Source organism: Rhinolophus sinicus, chromosome 17 (genome assembly GCF_057876585.1).
Source record: "Rhinolophus sinicus isolate RSI-liver-muscle chromosome 17, RSI-T2T, whole genome shotgun sequence".
NCBI classification, from domain to species: domain Eukaryota; kingdom Metazoa; phylum Chordata; class Mammalia; order Chiroptera; family Rhinolophidae; genus Rhinolophus; species Rhinolophus sinicus.
In genome coordinates this window covers 91,475,430-91,491,665 of record NC_142517.1, presented here as the reverse complement: position 1 = coordinate 91,491,665, position 16,236 = coordinate 91,475,430, and positions in this window count along the sequence as shown.

Here is a 16,236-nt window from a genome sequence, read left to right as displayed (position 1 = left end):
GACAGAAACTGAGAGTGAATTAGAAAGCAAAAGTAAAAAAGGAGATATCATTACTTTTGAAAGTAGACAAAGGATGAACAACTTAGTGAAGCTTAGGAAACAATAATTCCAGTAGAACTGAACACTGAATAGAATCAAGCCAGTTTTAATGCAAAAAATAAATAATAATAAAATAAATAAACAAACAAAAAAAGACTTTGGATATGCCAGTTACCCTAGAATACCAAGGTCTGACTCAGAAATGTAAATGGGAGCATTATTTGAGTGTCTTTCCATAGGGTGACCGGAGCCCAGACTTTTCAGAGTATTCATAGTCAAGGAACTGTCTTGCCTTCACATCTACTCTCAGCAGTAATCTAGAGATTCATTCTCCAGAGGAATGAATCCAGAGAGGTTCTGAATTGTAGACTCCATTTACAGCTGAGATTATGAGTGCAGTATACACCTAAAACCAAGAGGTTTGGTGAAGGGTGTAAATAATGTCTAATTATGTCCTCTTTCCCCCTCTACTCTCAAAATGCTTCAATCCAGGCATATTATTTTTCAAATCCCCATGGCTCTTTACAAAGCAAGAGAAAGGAAGATTTTATGTTTCCCCTGAAGAAGCTGAAACTCTTGTAGAGGAAGACATTGTATCACCTGCTACATCGTTGGTGGAACCCTTGATAAAAGTGCAGTGAAGCCCATCAGATGACAAACCCACAGAGACTCCAATCAGATTTTGCATAAATAATCTTAAATATGACTGGAGAATCAATTTATTGAAGATAACAAGCGGAGAAGGGCTCAAATTTGTAAATTAAACTTAATCTGGTAGATTTTTAACACTATTGCAGGCAAAATTGATATATTGAAAAATGGCACAATAAATGCAAAATGTAATGTATGATAGATCATAGAAATTATAGAGATTAAATACTGGAAATATTTTTAGACATCATATTAATCTCGTCCCTTTTTTAGACCCAGGAAACTGGAGTCACATGTCCAAATCTGAAAAGCCAAAATCTTGGCATAGCTATAATTCATTGCATAATGTACATGTATTTCATAATAGATAATGGTAATTATATTTTACAGAAATCAAGCAGATCTTTCTATCACTCCCCTCTCCCACTTTAAATGAGAACGGCTAATTGTTTTTGTAAGAAGTGAAAAAATAGTCTCATTGTATTCTTGGTATAGAATAAGCATAGCATAAAAGCAGGAATATGTTTAAGAAGAGCATGAATAAGGAAAAGAACAGAGGAACATTCTTACTAGTCTAACCTAGTACAGAAAGTCTCCTTGCATTTAGGTTGGAGAGAGATAAGATGAAATTATTACACCCTTTTACTGGGGGTGCCATAAAAATGTATACACATTTTAAGATATGTTAGCTATGTGTTACTTTTTGAAGTTTAATTGAATTACGGTAGCAATGTGTAGTATGACATTTGCTCAAAAGATGGCGTTAATCAAATGAATGCTAGAGTCACCATGTGACAAGGACAGTCAAAGAGAATGGCAGAGGCATGGTTGTCATTCGAGGAGCCAAGACCATTTTGAAGTGGTATTTGAAATTTGAGAACATTTTCTTGACTTAAGAGCCCTTGTCTTCTCCCTATGGGGTACCTTAAAGGATGTGGCTTGCTCCAGAAAACTGGTTACACTGATGGTATTTCAAGAATCAATTGAAATGGCATGCACAGTGATACAAGTGGACACTTTGGTCAATGTTGCTAAAGCAGTAGTTCGCCGTAATCAGAAGTGTCTGGACACTGATGGAAACCACTTTGAGCACCTCTTGTCATTGCAGAAGGCAAATGTAACTTGTATTCATCTTTTGTTTTCAGTATACATTATTACCATTTTAATAGTTTTCTCCTTAATTAAAATATGTATACATTTTTTGGCGCTCTCTGTATTTTTGAGAAAAAATATTGATAGCTGCTGTCACACTGTAGAGAATTTTAATTTCTGACTGTGAATGTTCTACCACTTCTTGCTGTCACAGTCTCCAGTGTTTTGGGGGAAGATTTGATGCAGAACAACAATATAGGCAAGGCACTAGGAACACGTGAAATGATGGCTGGCAGTCACAGGGGGGTATGGGCTGCTCAGTGGTACAGTAATTCGGTGATCAGCTCTGTGTATTAACAAAGGAAATTCAGTTTAGTTGCTCCTTTAGATAGAAAGAATACTTGAAAGGACCCATGAAAATTATCCATTAATTTGAAATTTCCCTATAACTCTACAGTGGTGACCCAGGAGTTCAGTTAAGATAGCCTAGGTTATGCTGCAGGAATAAACTCCAAAATCTTATTAGCAAACACAGCAAATAGATTTGCTCACACAAGTTCTGCAGTAGGTCTGAGTAACTCCAGGGAAGCTATCCTTTTGGTCATGGCTCAGTGATTCAAGGTGTTTAGTCCTACAACACCTCCATCTCAACACATGATTCTGCTATTCCAGCAAGACAGCAGTAAAGAGCGTTCTGGAGAGTCTCTCACTGACAATCAAATGTTTCCATTTAGCAGTAGTACATGCCACTCTCTGTCAGATGATGTTTTCAGATATAGTCATATGATCACCTAACTATCAGGGGCCCAAAAGTGGAATCCCCCTGTGAGTAATAAGAGAGGGCTAACTGGATGCAAGGAAGTGCTTGAGGTCTCTGCTGTACCCAATCAAGTGTCTATTTCAGTGCCCACATGCAAAATAAATGTTTTAGCAGAAATAATTAATGGAACTTGTAGATTCATTGAAGGAATAGAAAAAAATATACAATGTTTTCTTTTTAATTATGATATTGTGGAGTTTTTACATTATATTGGGTTTTATTGGGGATAAAATATCTTGTGTGGCTCTGTGAGAAATACAGAAAATAGATAAATTATAGATAGTAAATAATGGATAGAAATTAATGAAAGCTTTTTAAAATTAAGTTTCTGATACTCTGTAATGGACTGCTGAGTGATGTCATAGAATCTGAAACCTAGAATTTTTAAATAATTACTGCATAAGAAAGCATTGCAAACATTCTTGGCCTTGGGGCTGAGTATCATATACAGACTGCTTAGTCTTTCAAGATACTGATTCAGTAGATCTCCCTTCACGTTGAAAATCTTCTTATTTTTTTATTTTTTCTAAGTGAGAACTCCATGTGATTAAATCAAGTTGGGTGGTAATTCTGTAATAGTTATATATATTTTTCTTTCTAATTCGGTTTGTCCCTTCTCATTCTAACTGTGTAACTCTATGGATATTCTTTTTTTCTACAGAGAGACAATTTTCAGCTGTATTATATAATTAACTTCAGTGTCAATTATTTCTTGTAAATTAATCGCTAGATGCAGCTCTTAAAAGGACAATTTAGTGGTAGTAGTAGTAGGTTTTAAAACAATAATTGGCATCACAAGTTGGTGAATTTGTTGTTTTCCATTCCATTTCACATCTGCATCATAAACAACTATAAACCCTCCTGAGTTATCTACCATTAGTTAATCACATAAGAGATTATTGCTATAAATTAGAATTATTGCTCTGTCTTCTTGAGAGGAGTTAAATTAAAAGAAATTAGACCTCCAAGTCCCTGCTTCAATATTTCCTCTCATCTACAAGAACATTTCTTGGAGAAATGCCATATCTGCCTTTAGCTTTTTAACTCACTGATGATTGTATCCTTTTACTGAGAAATTCTGTGTTTATTCATAGAATATGCATGTTACAGTATTGCAGTGATGATCTATTTTCTTTACCTGGGGTCAAAATGCTATCTATCATAAATCTAGCATTCTTAGAAGGATGCCATCTAGAACATCATCTATCAATATTCAAATTATTAGTCAGATAATCTTTCTACCATAATCAATAATAAAAAATATCATATTGGTACTCTACTTCAAATTTACTCATGTTTAAAATTAAAACAGCATTATCTGTGTGAAATAAACAACTAATTCATTCAGATGATTTTTGCATTTTCAAATTTATTATATAATATTTATATAATTTAGAAAATTTTATATTAAGGTATGCTGATACTGCCACTTGAAGATTGAAAGTTTGGGGGATAGCATTCTTAAGTTATTTTGAGAATGTATACTATAATTTTTTATACTCATTCGCTAAGTGATTGCGTATGTTATTTTGAAAATTTATCTTCATATCATTACCTGAAGTAACTTTGTATTAGGTATCAAAATAAGTTATATAATTTGATATTCTTCATTGTGAGTAAAAATGCAATATATTAAACTGTTAAAAACATATTGTAGGTGCATATTTTGATCAAAGTTATTCAATTAAAAGTGCTTAATTCTACTATATGTTGGTGTATATATATATATTTTCCCATAGGTTAGAAAATAGTATAAAAGTATGTATACAAAAATATTAACACAGTTATCACTGGATTATGGAATTTACATAAGTATTTTATTGCATATTTTAGATTGAAATATTTTACTATAACCATGTATTATTTATACAGTAATTATAAAGAACAAAAATAATATATACATGGATATTTCAAGAGTATAACATTCAGTTAAAGTAGCCGATATTTGTAGACAATATTTTCATATGGCATAGGTTAGTACAAACATTTCCTACAGTTCAGACTTGGTACTCTATTTTCTTTTCCACAAACATTTACATAAATTCAATTTTTTATAGTTAAAGTGTTTTATCTAATTTTATTACAATAAAACAATATCCACACATTACAGTGGAAAACCTATTTATAATGCGCCTGCTGTAGAAATAAAGAAAGCTGAGTACTGAGGAACAAACTGGTGGGTGAGAGTTTTGAAAAAAGATCAGGCAAACATTCCAAGTACACATAAATATTTAATTGCAAGTATATGGAAATAAAAATGACTCTAGTTTTCTTTCTTTAATTAAGAAAAATATTGAAGACTATACGTTTTCTTCTGGGAATAACTTAAGTACAGCTTTGTTGTGACCCATTTTTTTGGTATGAAATATTCATTTTGTTGCTTGCTTATTTGTTGATCGGACATTCTTTTAGTATTTTGTCTGTATTATTTTAGCTAATCCTTACAAAATTATTTTCTGCAGTTTGCCAATGGAAACTAAAGTATGGACATTTTAAAAAATTTGTCCCCAATAAGTGGCATACTCGAACCCAGAATCCTAGTTTCTAGGATCTTTGATAATACGTGCTTTCAGTTTTGATTGCCTTTTTGATCAAGGCTTAATCAGAGATATATTTGAACATTTTTTCTTTCTCATTTAAGCTCAGATTTCAAAATATATACAAATATATATTGATAATCCCTCTCTTGACTTTGTTCCCTGTAATCATGTGAATTTTGTCTTTTCTCTAAATTATATATTTATATCCTTTGTCCTTCCTTTCCTCCCTATTGAAGTGTTAGTATTTTTATTATGTAAACGGAGGAGCAACTACAAAAGGACTTCCCAACTGGTGGGTTGTAGCAGACTGGAGCAACTTGAGAGGGGCAAAATTATCATTTTCTCAGTTGTCTGGTGTCCAGAACCCCTGAGTTCTTGATGGAGCCTCAAACAGTCCATGTAGTCAAGGATAAGTGACATGGAACAGTTATAGAAATAAGCTTATTTTATTTTTTTGATGTACCAATTACCAAAAGAAATATTTTTTCAATTAAATTTATTGTGGTGATATTGGTTACTAAAATTATATAGGTTTGAAGTGTACATTTCTATAATGCATTATATATTGCATTGTGTGTTCACCACCAAGAATCAGTTCTCCTTCCATCACTAATATTTGATCTCCTTTTCCCTCTTCTACCACCCATCTCCCACTTACCCTCTGGTAACCACTAAACTGTTCTGTGTGTATCAATATTTGTTTCTTTGTCTTGTTCCTTTGATGCTTTCAGTTTTATATCTCACACATGAATGAAGTCAACATGGTTTTTGGTTCTTGAATTTTTCTGTCTCGCTGATTTCACTTATCATAATAATCTCAAGATCCATCCATGTTATCACAAATGGTACAATTTCATCTTTTCTTATGGCCAAGTAGTATTCCATGGCGTATATGTACCTTTTTTTTTTTTTTTTAATTCAATCATCTATCAAAGGATACTTAGTTTGTATGTCTTGGTCACAGTGAATAATGGTACATACAGAACATAAATCTCTACGAATAAATGTTTTCAGTTTTGGGGGATAGATACCCAGAAGAAGGAATGCTGGAACCTATGGTAATTCTATTCTTAGTATTTTAAGGAAACTCCATACTGTTTTCCATAGCAACTGCACTAATTTACATTCCCACAGTGCATGAGGTTTCCTTCTTCTCCACAGCATCTCCAACACTTGTTCCTGTTTGTCTTACTGATAATAGCCATTCTGACTGGTATGAGGTGATATCTCATTGTGATTTTGATTTCCATAATAGCTAGTAAAGTTGAACATTTTTTTCATATATCTGTGGGCCCTTTATATGTCTTCTTGGGAGAAGTATCTGTTCAGGTCTTCTGCCCATTTTTTAATTGGATTGTTTGTTTTTTTGTTGCTGACTTATACGAGTTCTTTATATTTTGGATATTGCCCCTTATCAGGCATTGTTTGCAAATATCCTCTCCCATTTGATTGGTTTCCTCTTTGTTTTGTGGCTGGTTTCTTTTGCTGTGCAGAAGCTTTTTAGTTTGATACAGTCTCATTCATTTATTTTTGCTTTTATTTCCCTTGACTTTGAGGTCAAATTCATAGGACTGTTTTTGAACCAGAGGCCCATAAGTTTAGTACCTGTGCTTTCTTTTATGCAATTTATTGTTTCAGGTTTATATTTAGGCCTTAGTTCCATTTTTCAGTTAATTTTTATATATGGTGACTGATAGTAGCCTAGTTTCATTCTTTTGTGCATGGCTTTACAATTTTTCCAGCACCATTTCTTGAACAATCTTTCTTTTTTCCGTTGTATGTTTCTGGCTCCCTTGTCAAAAATTATCTGCCTACATATGTGTGGGCTTACTTCTGGGTTTTAAATTCTGTTCCATTGGTCTCTATATCTATTGTTCTGCCACTACCACACTGTTTTGATTATTGTCACTTTGTAGTAGAAATTGAAGTAAGGGACATGATACCTCCAGCTTGTTTTTTTTCTTCGGATTGCTTTGGTTATTCAAGGTCTTTTGGATTCCTTATAAATCTGATGATTTTTTTGTTCTATTTCTTGTAAACATGCCATTGGGATTTTGATGGGGATTATATTAAATCTGTATATTGCTTTAGGTAATGTGGCCATTTTAACTATGTTGATTCTTCTAATCCATGAACATGGAGCATTAATATTTTTCCATTTTTTTGTGTCTTCTTCAATTTCTTTTAATAATGTCGTATAGTTTTCAGTGTATAGGTCGTTCACATCCTTTGTTAAGTTTATTCCTGGTATTTTATTCTTTTTGTTGCAATTGGAAAAGGAATTGTTTTTTTCTCTTTTTCTGTTCTGCAACTTTGTTGTTAGTATTCAGGAATGCAATGGATTTTTGTACATTGATTTTGTACCCAGCAACTTGACCATTTTTGTTTATTGTGTCTAATAGTCTTTTGGTGGAGTCTTTCTGAGTTTTCTGTATAAAGAATGATGTCATCTGCAAAAAGTGACAATTTGACTGCTTCATTCTCAATCTGGATGCCTTTTATTTATTTCTCTTGACTGATTGCTCTGGTTAGGACTTCTAATACTATGTTGAATAACAGTGGTGACAGGGGGCATCCCTCTCTTGTTCCTGATCACTAAGTTGATATTACCTGAGGGCTGTCATACAAGGTCTAACAATTAAGTTTGCACACTTGTTGCAATGATGTTGCTAACATTTTGATATCAGAGGGATTACTCATTATGATGTTGTATCAAGTAGACAGTTAACCAAGTTTATTATTTGGAAGTGCTGAAAAGGCTGCGTGAAAAAGTTAGATGACCTGAACTTTTCACCAACATTTCATGGCTCTTGCATCACGACAATGCACCAGTTCACACAACACTGTCTGTGAGGGAGTTTTTAGCCAATAAATAAATAACTGTATTGGAACATCCTCCCTACTCAGCTGATCTGACCCCCAATTACTTCTTTCTTTACCCGAAAATAAATGAAATGCTGAAGGGAGGACATTTTGATGGCATTCAGAAAATCAAGGGTAATACAACAACAGCTCTGATGGCCATTCCAGAAAAAGAATTCCAAATTGCTTTGAAGGGTGCTGGCATTGGTGCAAAGCTTCCCAAGGGGAGTACTTCAAAGGTAACCATAATGATATTCAGCTATAAGGGATGTAGCACTTTTTCTAGGATGAGTTCACAAACTTAATTGTTCAACATCATATACAATAGCACTTTTCCTTTACATGCTTCTTATCTCCATTCTCCTTTGGAAATTCAGATCTTTATTCTCTCCCATTTTATGTTGTCACATATTATCCCTATTTGTGCTGTGAATCGATTTCTGATTTGCAGTAGCAAGTTGTCTTTTTTCCCTTAATGTTTTTATGTTCTTTACCCTTTATGTTATATCTAAGTAATAGTGTCCTATTCCTTGTTAGGGTTGCCATTTCATGCTTCTGTCTGATAGTAATCTTTCTCATGGTTTTGCATTCTTTTGACTTTTTGTTTAAGGTCAAATAGCCTCCTTTAGTATTTTCGAAACACAGGCCATGTGGTGGAAAATTCCCTCAGGTTCTATATGTCTGGAAAGTTCTTTATTCTTCCTTCATATCTAAAGGATAGCTTTGGCTGGTAATTTCTCTCTTTCAATAGTTTGAATATTTGATTCCACTCCCTCCTGAGTTTCTGCTGAAAAATCTGATGACGATCTAATGGGCTTTCCTTTGTAGGTTACCATCTTTCTTTTTCTCTGGTGCCTTGAGAATTCTTTTCTTGTCATTAATTTTTGACAGCTTTAATACAATGTGCCTTGGAGAAGGATTGTTGGGGTTGAGGTAATTAGGTGTTCTCTTTGCTTCTTGGATTTGAGAACCCAGTTCTTTCCATAGGTTTGGGAAATTCTCATCAACTATTTGTTTGAATAGACTCTCTGTGCCCTTCTCCCTCTCTTCTTCTGGTATGCCCATTATTCTTATATTGCTCTTTCTGATGGGGTCAGATAGTTACTGTAGAGTTCTTTCATTTCTTTTAATCTGAGTTTTCTTGCATATTGTTGAGTTTTTTCAGACCTGCAATCTTGAATTCTCTCTCATTTAAGTCACATATTTCCATGTCTTTAAGTACATTTTCTGGAGAGTTTTCATTTTCTTTCTAAGCTCCCTGCTATCTTGTTTTTTTATGGCAATTAATGTATTATTATTTCTCGTCCTCGACATCTATGGGAGCGGATTCTCCAGCAGATTGATAAATAAATTTTTGAAACTCAAAATGCTTTTGCAAGATATGACCTATACAGACTAAAAAAATCGACCAACTTCTTGGAAAAAGAAAATTAAAACTATGCATAAAAACTATCCTAAGAAAATCAAAACCGAAAAATAAACCAGGAAAAATAATTATATGTGCAACACTTAGTAAAGAAAAGGCTTCTAATTCACCATAAATTACATCATGAATTTAATATAATCATAATAAAAACACTAACAGAACAATGTTTTGGGGGTGGAAAAGATTCTAAAGTTTCTATGGAAAAAGACAAAAAAGCATGACTATCATGAAAATCATGACAGAAAAGGATAAACAGTAGAGCTCCTCCTATCAATTATAAAGCCTCAGTAATTTTAAGAACAATCTAATGGCATAAGAATAACTAGTAGGCCCAAGGAGCGGTGTTGAAAGTCTATATAAAAGCCAAAATATAGTCTCACCTTTTCTATTTAACAAACACACTCAAAGCATTGTGTTGGGATATTTAATCAGAGAATTGAAGTAAACTTATAGACCATGTCACTTATGAAGTAAACTTATGTACCATGTTATACATGGATAAATTTCAAAAGAATTAAAATCTTAAAATAAAATATATATATATAAAACACTAGAAAGAAATCTCTGTGGAATTTTTAAATAATATTCAAGTGGTAAAGACTTTCCTAACTTTCAGACAAACCCCAGAAGCTATAAAATGTTGATAGAACCAACCACATACAATTTTAGATTTCTGCATAAAAAAAAAAAAAAAAGAGACAAATTAAATGATTTTAAAAACTAGGAAAAATTATTTAACTTTTAAGCCCTCACTGCCAGGCAGAAAACAGAAAAACAAAAACATGGAGCCTGGCCAATTCACCCCCCACCCTTCCAAAAAGGCCTTTCTTTTGCTTTCCAGTAGGTGTTGCTGTAGAGTTTTATTTTCTCTTGAGTTGTTCTGGCTTCTAGAGTGAAAGGATGTTTCCTGAGAGGTGGGCTACTCCTCTGTGATCAAGTTGTCTGGGTCTCCAAGCACTGCCCCCATGGGAGAATGTGTTGGGTGATGCATTTCTGAACCTCTGAAACCCAACGCTGCTCCTGCAGGCCAATCCAGAACTTATGTGTCTCAGCAGCCCTGATTGCCCCTGTAGGGATCAAAATGGAAAGGTGGGTGTGGGGTGGGCTGGGAGAGGTGGCAGGTGGTTTGTGGTTCTGAACAATGGAGACTCCCAGCCTACAGCTGTCGCACCCCTTCAGCTCGTTCCCTGTCACAGGAATTAGTTGTACTGTGTGTGTCTGCCACTCCGGGGCTGTCTCTCCAGTTCTCAGGGCTACAAATATTCTGATCTTTAATCCGACACTGCTACGGTTTCTTTTGTAGCCTGCCTCTAACACTGGGAGAGTGGGGGCGGGGGCAAGTTCTGGGAGGGTGGGGGGTGAATTGGCCAGGCTCCATGTTTTTATTTTTCTGTTTTCTGCCTGGCAGTGAGGGCTTAAACCACAGTTCTCACCTGAGGTCTCTGCCCTGAATGCTGGGTACAACGGTATTATATGCTGATCCCTCAGGCAGGATTGTGGGCCACAGGGAGTGAACCTGTATCCTGGATTCTTCCCTTCCCTGAGATGGCAGTGAGCCCCGACTGTGTCCTATGGCCCACAGTCCTGCACTTCCCCTTCCCTCCTTCCTTGCTTGCCCAATTTGCCCACCATCAGATGTTTTGATGCGTGGATTTCCCAGACATGGTTGTGTGTTGCATAGGGTTTCCTTTTCTGAATTATAGACATCCAATTTATTGTAAATTCCAGGGGAGATTCCAAGGAACACCTCTCACGCGACCAAGTTTCAGATATCTGAGAAATAAGCTTTTTGATGTAGGGTTGTAAATATTTTTTCCTAGTTTTAAAAATCATTTAATTTGTCTTTTTGATGCAAAAATCTAAAATTGTATGTGGTTGGTTCTATCAATATTTTTTATAGCTTCTGGGGTTTGTCTGAAAGTTAGGAAAGTCTTTACCACTTGGAGATTATTTAAAAATTCCACCGTGATTTCTTTCTATATATATATATATATATATATATATATATATATATATATATATATATATATATAATTTTTTTTAAGATTTTGATTCTTTTAAAATTTATCCATGTATAACATGGTACATAAGTTTACTTCATAAGTGACATGGTCTATAAGTTTACTTCAATTCTCTGATTAAATATCCCAACACAATGCTTTGAATGTGTTTGTTAAATAGAAAAGGTGAGACTATATTTTGGCTTTTATATAGACTTTCAACACCGCTCCTTGGGCCTACTAGTTATTTTTATGCCATTAGATTGTTCTTAAAATTACTGAGGCTTTATAATTGATAGGAGGAGCTCTACTGTTTATCTTTTTCTGTCATGATTTTCATGATAGTCATGCTTTTTTGACTTTTTCCATAGAAACTTTAGAATCTTTTCCACCCCCAAAACATTGTTCTGTTAGTGTTTTTTTTTATGATTATATTAAATTCATGATGTAATTTATGGCCAATTAGAAGCCTTTACTTTACTAACAGTTGCACATGTAATTATTTTTCCTGGTTTATTTTTCGGTTTTGATTTTCTTAGGATAGTTTTTATGCATAGTTTTAATTTTCTTTTTCCAAGAAGTTGGTCGTTTTTTTAGTCTGTATAGGTCATATCTTGCAAAAGCATTTTGAGTTTCAAAATGTGTTTATTTCTTACTAATATTATTCCTAGATTATATACCATTTTTATGGTTATTAGAATCTCATTGTTCTTACATTGTATGTGTCTTTAATTTGATTACATGAAAATATTGATGTCAATTAAGTTTTACAGCATTATTTTTTTTTCCCAATTATTTGTACTAATCTCTTAGTTGATTCATTTGGAGCTACAAGGTTTAAAATTATATCACTTGCAAATACAGATTACTTTCTTTGTCCCTTTTTTTTTTTAATGTTTCTAATTTATTCCTTGTGTCTAATTATTTTGGCAATTACTTCTAAATTGCTTATTTTATATACATACATATGACCTGCGATACAGTTTATCATTAAGGATCTATCTGCGGCATTGCCTTTTAAAAATAAATATAAATTTTGAAGGTTTTAAATTGTATTCTAAGCATTGATAGGAATTTTCATATAATATTTTTGCTTAAATTCATTTGTAGGTTGGGATATTAATAGATTTGTTAATTTCAAATCATTCTTACTTTCCTGGAATAAACATAACTTGGTCAGGTTTTATTTATGCACTTCCAACTTCTTTAGTTAATTGTTACTATTTTATTCCTGATAGAAAGTGAATTAACATTTTCAATGTATGCGCTTATATTTTTGGTAAATTGTTTCTAAGAAGTTGTGGCCTGGTCCTATTATTTTTATTCTCACTTGTTTGTTTGTTTATTTATTTATTTAGGGAAGATTAAGTGACTATACTAACTACTTTTCTTGTTATTTCTGTGGGAATCAAAATGTCTTTATTTGTATTGTTGAAGACAGTTCTGATAAATCACATTTTCCTAGAGAGCTGCCCATTATTCAATTAGTTGAGTGTCCCCTTATGACAAAATAAAATGAACAGTTCATTTTTAATGTAGTTGTTTTGTTTTAAAGAACCAAAATGTAAATTTATTACTTCTATGTGTTTTCTTTTTGTTTGATTTTAACCTTTGTTTTCTTTTTGCTATTTTAATTCTTTCCTTCTTCTTCCCTTAAGTTTGTTTTACTTTTTTCTCTAACTTTGTTAATTGGTTCTTTGTCCCATCACCAATTTTATTTAAATAAATACTCTTTTTACTGTTAAGTATATTCATACATCTATTTTTTAATTTTTTTCTTTAAATGATATTCTGTTGTTATGGATGAGGAAATCTATATACTATCCTCCCTCATTTTTCCTTTTTTTCATTTAATTTATGATTAATCATATAATATCTACAATATTTGATCTTATAATATTTATCTTCTGTTCTCTTACTCTAATACCCACAAGTTTTTATTGTTGCTATTGTTTTCCTGAACTTCACAGTTATCATTAATTCTCAGCAACAGTCATTTTGGTCAACTGTTTCCACACATCTCTTGATTATCCAGAGTTTATCCTATCGTAATGTACGCAAGAGATAATGAGAGCAATATTCACCAGCTCTTGCAAATTCAAACCTGTTGTTCTATTGACTTTATGCTTGAATAGTAGTTTGGATATAATATCTGTAGTATATGTGATTTTTCACTGAAATTATTATAAATAATGCTCTATTTTCTTTAAGTATTGAATATTGCTGTGGAGAAATCTGAGGCTAGATAAAACTCCGACACCTGTTTTGTAAGATTGTAATCTGTTTGTCTTTCTTTTTCTAAAATTTGGCCTATTCTGTTATTTTGCTTTCTGGTTGAAGATTCCATTTATACTTATGTTGGTCTTTTTTTCTTCTGTCTTCAATATCCACAAGTTTCTCTTTGATCCATTTAATATTCCTTTTTAATCCATATCCTTAGGATATACATAGTTTGGAACAACTTACTTTGTTTCTCATAACATCTGTTTTCACTTATTTTCCTTTCAATTTCAACTCTTTTTGTGTAAAATATTTCATTTTCTTCTACTTTTATTATCAGAAAAGATATAATATTTTATCTGCTTTTGTGTGTCATCTATTCTGAGGTGTTCTTTTCCTGCTTTTTTATGTTATCATTTAACTAAATTCTATTACAGTTTGTGATTTTTTTACTTATTTTGTTGCACCATTGTCAAACATTTTTTATATCTTATTTTTTATTATTTTTCATCTGATTATAGTATCCATTCATAGGTTCTCTGTTGTTTCATTTTTAATAATAAGGGCCAAATAATTGTGATTTAGTGGACTGTGCTATTTGTTGTGTGTATGCTGGTAGTGAAGTATCATGACTATGTTTTAGGCTGGGATATTTCTTGGGGTACAGTTATGTGTTTGAGTTCTTATTGGGCTTCTTCCCATCCAATGAAAAAATACACTTGATTCTTATTTCACAATGCAATGATTATCTTTGTTGCTACAGAAGCACATTGAACCCAAAAATATAGCTTGTCAGTGAAATTCTTTATTTACGCTCACCCCCTCTACCTCTTTGAACTCACCTGAACCCATGGCGGCACTGCCGTCAGCCAAGGAACTCCCATTCTCACAACCAACAAGAATATAAAGTTTTTTCATACCTTGGAAAACTGTGAGCTTTGTTACACAAAACAATTATTTCTGCTTGGTACTGAGTTCTCTTTTCATCATCTTTTTATTCCACTTTTCCTTCACTCTACTGCTGTTACAACTTTGCAGTTTTTAGAAGCCCTTTTGTCATTTTTTTTTGTTTTTCCATCAGTTTGTAAATGTTATTCATCTTCTAGTTGTAGGGAGCGGGCAGTGAACTGACAAGGCCCTTGCAGCTGCAAGGTCATTCCCATGGGAAGCCTCGCCTCAACATCTTCCCAGAAAGTACAAGATAACACTAATGCAGCCATAGACATACAATCTCACCAATACACAAAACAAAATGTTCTAATAATACCTGCTTGTTCCGCCAATACTTGCTAGTATAGACAATTATTCTAAGACTGTATAGAAACTGTATGTGAAATAAAGATTGCACCACTGCTCCGCCATCAGTGAGGGTGGACCGTCTGATCCCAGCTTTCCTGTCTCTGTGTCTTTTCTTTATCTCCTCACCCTTCCCCCTCAGGCTGAACCCTCCTCACCATACAGGCCGCAGCACTAGTTTCCCACATTATTGATGAAATGTATACCTGATTCTTCCCTTTCACAATTAAATTGTTTGGAAATTGTGAGCATCTCTCTCTCTCTCTCTCTCTCTCTCTCTCTCTCTCTCTCTCTCTCTCTCTCTCTCGACTGAATTGCAACAGTTTATTCATCTAGAATTTTTCTTAATTGCTATGTACAGGTTTGATTCTTATATCTACATAAATTGTTACTTTTTATGATATATCACTCTTAATTGTGTTTAGTAATACTTAACTTAAAATTGATCTTTACTATTTTTATTATTACTTCGACTTGTTACTCTTTTTGCATTTGTCTAGTATCTCTTCATCCAACTGCTATTTACAAATTTGCTTTATCCCTTTAGTATTTTCTTCTAATAGTATAGAGCTAGTTCAAATTTTGCTGACAGTCTCTATTAGAAGAGAATACAGTCTATATACATTTACTGTAACAATTGATATTTTTTACTTTCTTTTAATTTTACTCTTTACTGTATTGATTCCTTGTTTTCTTTCTTTCCGTATCACCTATGTTCCTCACCAAGAGGACCATTTTATTCATTGTTTGCCTCTATTTTCATTCTAATAGGTTGTGACTTTTACTTTTTTGTGCCTTTTCTATCACTTTAACTTTTAAAAAAAATTGATTATAATAATTTACTACTTTTAGTTTCAGAACATTATTAGATTTTCCCTTGAATTACAGCATTTTTATATCAAGAATCCGTATTTGGCTACTTTTGTTCTGGCATATACCAAGTCACTTTTTCATATTCATTTAGATTTCAAACAAACACGTTACCACGTTACTAGCATTTTATACATTTCTAGTCATTTTGTAATTATCCATTTAGATTTATGTATTTTTCCAAAGTCATTTGCTCACATTTGTTTCTTCTCTTTTCAGATTTCCCCATATTTAATGTGCTGTTCTATTACATTTATTTTTTAGTTGAAGTCTTTTCTTAAATATTACTCTTAGAGTGCAGGCTGAAATCTTCTCCCTTTATTTACATATATGTTTTTTACATATATGTTATTTACATATATCTGTTTTTGTTGTGACAGGTGGAGATATCTTGATTAGTTGTAGAATTATTGGGAATTA